Source organism: Orbicella faveolata, unplaced genomic scaffold (assembly GCF_042242905.1).
Source record: "Orbicella faveolata isolate gen_17 unplaced genomic scaffold, um_ofav_v1 contig_12, whole genome shotgun sequence".
In the NCBI taxonomy this organism is placed as follows: Eukaryota; Metazoa; Cnidaria; class Anthozoa; order Scleractinia; family Merulinidae; genus Orbicella; species Orbicella faveolata.
The window spans coordinates 6,226,912-6,232,272 of NW_028301539.1; the positions used below are offsets into that span (position 1 = coordinate 6,226,912).

Sequence of the window (5,361 nt, forward strand, 5' to 3'; positions counted from 1 at the left end):
ACTGAAAACACTGCATATTAAAATGAAATTCATGTATGGTAATTAAATGTTTAGCCCTTACTGAACTTACAAAATTGGAAAAAGCTATTATTTGAAAAATTTAAACCTGAATTTGTTGTATTAACCGATCAAAAGACCCACACCAAAGTGCGTATTTGCTTAGAATGTTTTATTTTGAGCATCTTTATACCGTATTTCTACTATTTGAGAATTGGAAAGGGATTACTTGTACATCCCATAAAGACTGGCTTTTCGACAAGCAACAAGCTCCAATCACTTTAGTACATTAAGGGTCCGTTAACCGATCTCTTCGAGTCGTTGCTAAGGAAAATTTATTCTCATATAACTTCATCATTTTTGGTTGGTTCAGAGTTATTTCATGTGCTTTGACTTTTTCATGATCAGTAACACTAGTGATGACGTCATCAGGCCACGCCCATGTCATGTGACTAATACTGAATAAACGCAAAGGCTCCCAGGCAAATTACTTTATCGGGATTTCATTCATTGATTTAATATCTTAATTTAAATCCTCATTACGCTATGCATAGATTTTGTTTCATTTCTAAAAGGTCAGATTTTGAGAATATTTCAAAATTTAAAAAAATTCGTAATTTTCTGAAAAAGGCATGATTTCGAAAAAGGAATGCATAGCTATGTTTCCAACGTTGGCTTTAATCGAAATCCGTCGAAAAAGGCTGGATCTAACGAAAAACCGCGTTTCCTTTAGCGTTCAAAGAAACTGTAAGTGCGCCCGATAAAATTGGAAGTCATCCTATCAGCGCGTGCGCAATCTATACTGCCAGTGCTCTTCGGTAAGATCAAAAAAAGCTACACGGAGTTAGTTTTTGCTCTTTCCATTGCTCTTGTATTTCTGTCTTTCTCTTATTTTGTCTTTGATTGTACTTTTTTTACTTTGCATTTTGTGAAACACAAAGAGAAGCATTTAAAAAGTAAGCGAATTTGGAAGTTATTGAATTGTTTTTATTTTCAGCGCTCAGGCTGACGTAAGTAACCGGAAGTGAAATTTTACCTCCTTAGCAACGCACGAGAGCGCGCGCAAAAATCGGTTAATGGGCCCTTAAGGGTCTACATCCTCATTAGACAGCAAATAGTACAAATATTTTTACCTTAATGTGGAAAAACATAGGTTCACAGGTTTTTACTGTTGGACAAGGGAATTCTTTGGCGCTAAAAAGTCGGACGAAACTTACATGGCATTAACGCTTTTAAAATAGTTATGATTTATAAAAGACAGAGAAAAAAAACGCTGAGACAGGGGGAAACAAAGAGTCTCAATCATGTTCATTAATTTGCGCTCCATTTATTTTCTCTATGCACTTTTCACGACAAAACATCAATTATGTCAGGTTTCAAGCGAACTAACACAAACACAGTCCATGAGTTATAAGCACTGTTACGATGTACAGGATTGTTCTGCAAAATAAGTCAATAAAAAGTTAATAAAATGTAATGATAAATTACCCCCAATACACATATATCGACAAGCCAGTTTATAAATTTGGAATCATTTTATATAATTGTGGTCTCGTGTATTTTCATAGTTTTTGTTCTGGATAAAGTAAATCTACCCGGCAAACAGGGCAAAAAGGGTGCATGGTTTTACAGAGGTTTTTATTAACCCAAAAAACAAAGAAAGAAACAAATAAACAAACAGAAAAAAATACACTACAATGATCTGAACATGCATAGACCTGGTGGGAGAAAGATGTCTTCGAAAATTACAACTACATATTATTTCGTCGGTTATGTTTACCTCAAACTAACATGACCCACATGTACGTCGGCACATTGAACTGATGAAACCGTAGCCACATAACCTTTGATTGTAGTAATTCGTGCAGGTTGAGTAGTCCCATTGATCACTGCAACCTAACGGAGGGAATTCAACAAAGCTAATCCATCTTGTTTTCGCAATAATCATCATAGCTATTGGCCAATGGGCGTGTAACTATATGACAATTTCAAAGCAAGTTCTAGTAAATATACACTGAGAGTGCATTGGCATAAATAAGTTTTATTTTCAAACCTGGACTTCGCTCATATCTCGTCGAGTCGTTCTCAAATTCTGAAATACAAAACAAAAAAAAGAAAAAAAAAAAGAAAAAAAAGAAAGGAAAAGGAAAAAAAGAAAAAGGAAAAAAAGAAACCTCAACATGATAATATTAATCTATCAGTACAAAGTGCGATAATTCTTTCACAGGCCCCAAGATGTATTTTAAGTCCATATCTTATATTTTAATACACGTGTCAGATGAAACATCATCCATCGTCAGTTGTACAAGAATACCAGTTTGTGATAGGACTTATTGAAACAGGAATACAACTACAGCGGAGGATACGTATTCATGTATGTAATAGCAAAAATACAATTCCTAACTAATAACCATTCTAAATTAATTAAAATTTCTGACTACCTAATAGTACTGCTACAGTAAATACTCGCTGTTTGATTGGCTAGAAGCGAATCAATTCATCCCGAATTGTATCGATTGCTGGATAATAAAATTTTCAATGTATGAATCACATTTGAGTAATGTCCGCTTTTGGTAATGAAGACCAACATGTGCAAGAGAAAAATTCCAGGATTGCCGTTTTAGAGAAACAAAAAGCTACTTATGAAGAAACAACAATAAAAAAAACAACAAAAAAAACAGGAAAACAAAGTCAACAGAAACTTGGCTCCAAACGCACGTATGTTTCTCTGATAGAAGCTTGTATTTATGGCTGCTGTACTATTAAAATAGAATTTGTCGTGTTTTTTTTGTTTTGTTTTGTTTTGTTTTGTTTTGTTTTTTTGGCGAAACAATAAGGGATTTATTGTAGGCTTGTGGCTGCTGTAGCCACTCGTAGAAATTGCTAAAAAGTCCGATTTCCTCACGCGTACTAAAAATCCCGTATTGTTAATATAACAAACTTATTTAATATTCCAAAACTATTTACAAGAAGTTGGTTTTAATGTTATGGCTTTTACATTGCCTTTCTAAAACATTTTGTGTTGGAAATCAGGGGCAGATCTAGGGGAGAGGTTAAGAGGCTTGTAACCCCAACCCCTCTCAACTCTTCAGAACAATAATAGAATAAAATTGTTTGGTACGTCGTTGTTTCACTTCCACTAACTTGGCGGATTGACATGTCAGGTACATATTATATACTATATAATATATACTATACATTTGGCGACCCCCTAGTTATTTTTGTTTTCCTGGTCGAGAAGTGAGGTAACCTCCAGATTTCATATCACGCCTTCACAAACACTTTTCATAAATGTGTCGGAAATGCTGGATTTATGTGGCGTTTGAGAGGATAACATCGGAAACGTGGAGGCATAGCCTTCCTCCCCACCCCTTATAAGCTTCCGCCTGCGGCGTTCGCCATAGACGCCAGTGGCGTCGAAAGATATTAAGGTGTCCAAATTACTCTTTCGAGTATTCCTGGAAATAGCTCTTATTTTGTTGCACGCCGAGAGAGTTCCATAGAGTTACTACTTTAGGACAGATTGACTTCCAAACGAGCTTAACCAAAGAAACATGAACGTCTTCCTTAGATTGTAATGGTATTCGTTAATGGTCGATCGTATCTGCTTCCAATATTGGAAGTCTTATTTTGCACTGTTAGTTCACCCAAAGCGAGTCGCTCATGATATAGTCCCATGCGCGCTACTCTCGAGTTAAGTTCCTTTTTTTTGTAGAAAAACGTTTGCTTGTCCAATGTCAATTATTAAGGATATATTTCGAAATTTGAGAAATAAAATAGACTGGAATTAATCAGTCGCTTTTGAGGGAAATAAAATGGATACTGGTTACATGCACAGTTTCGTTTTTTTAGATCGAAAGTTTTGAGCATTTATCATATGTTAGTACGTTGGCCCGGATATACTTTGCGGACTATGTATAAAATTTAAAGGCATTATTTTCGCTTCTACGACGAAAGACAGTCATCAGTTTCCAATTAACAGTTTCTGTCCAACATTTTCTAACAATATCGATATTTTGATCTATCAATTTAGTTAGCTTATTTCACAGGAGCAAGTTAAGAGGGACCATCTCTCCAATGTAAAATGAATTTAAACAAATTTTATTATATGGCAAGCTCCGCGAGCGGGCAAGATGAATCAAATCCTGCGCTGTGATTGGCTACCCGAGCGGGCAAGATGGGGCTATCTTGCCCGCTCGGGACTACCCCCCGTGTCCCGCAAGAAAAATTTCCCCGAAAGCCATATAATAAATCCTTTATTGACCAAGCTTGTTCGGTCAAGATGGCTGGATATTGGCCTCGTTCTTTTTTTGCGAGTTTATGGACCTCGACTCCGTCTCGGTCCATAAACTCGCAAAAAAAAAAGAACTTGGCCAATATCCAGCCATCTTGACCCCACACTTGGTCAATAACCCATATCTATTAAAATTTTAGTTTATTTTATGAAATTTAACCTGTAGCGAAGACGCATTCTTTTTTTTTTTTTTTCTGAACACATATATGGGTAACCCTGAAACTGAGTATATATAGATGATGACCTAAGAATGTGAATTTCTCTATTTGCAAATAGCCGAGTTACCGAAAATCATAACAATACTGAAAGAAAGAGAGAGAGAGAAAAAAAAAAGGTTGCTGTACTGCCAATAGCTTTTAAGAACATTTTGCCTTGTTGCTTGTAGCAGTAAGTAATCAACTTTCTGATTGTGTTTTACACAGATCGAATTTGCGAGTTTTAAAAAGAGGGAAATTTTAGATGAACTGCTTTTTGCTTTTCAGGTTTTTGTCTCACTGGATTGATACAATTCCACAAAACATCTATCTTTTCTTATCGACTGAGATTTATTTTGGTCGATCCTTCGTTAAATGAAGTTTCAGTTCTAATTCTAAATGGAGTTGTTGAAATCATCCAAAAGAAAATCGGGTTGTTTATTCCATTCAAGTGCAAAATAGAATAAACACACTGCCTTGCCTTACCTTCTTGCTTTCCGAATGTTGAATTCAAGAAGACAAAAAGCAAAATAGCCACGGAGATCTTCATTATTGTAGCTGTACCCAACCCAATCGAATTTTTAATTATTTTTCTGAACGTGCTATATCGCAGGCGATAACTTTTCAGTTGTGAAGTTTGTAATCTTTTCTGAACAAACACAGCTTACACTTGACACGACCAAATGTCTTCAAATAGCTGACTGTTTTTCTGAACCTGACGTGGTTCATTCTTTGATTTGTCAGTTGTTGTCATTTGCACGGCAAAATATGCCATGATTGACAAATAATGTTCCCATGAAAATATACACCAAAAAATTTGAGACGATATCAGAGTCAAATGACGAACAGTTGTCATGAAATATTGATACACCTGTA

At 35.6% G+C, this 5,361-nt stretch overlaps 1 long non-coding RNA gene across 1 annotated transcript; it reads right to left on the minus strand.

The window, feature by feature from the left end:
- Nucleotides 1-1,304: 1,304 nt before the first annotated feature.
- On the minus strand, nt 1,305-5,134 carry LOC110046912 (uncharacterized). The gene is made up of 4 exons (XR_016205373.1): nt 4,972-5,134; nt 2,051-2,089; nt 1,778-1,893; nt 1,305-1,437 (listed from the first exon to the last, which is right to left on the minus strand). It is a non-coding gene; the product is annotated as an uncharacterized LOC110046912 (long non-coding RNA).
- Nucleotides 5,135-5,361: the final 227 nt, after the last annotated feature.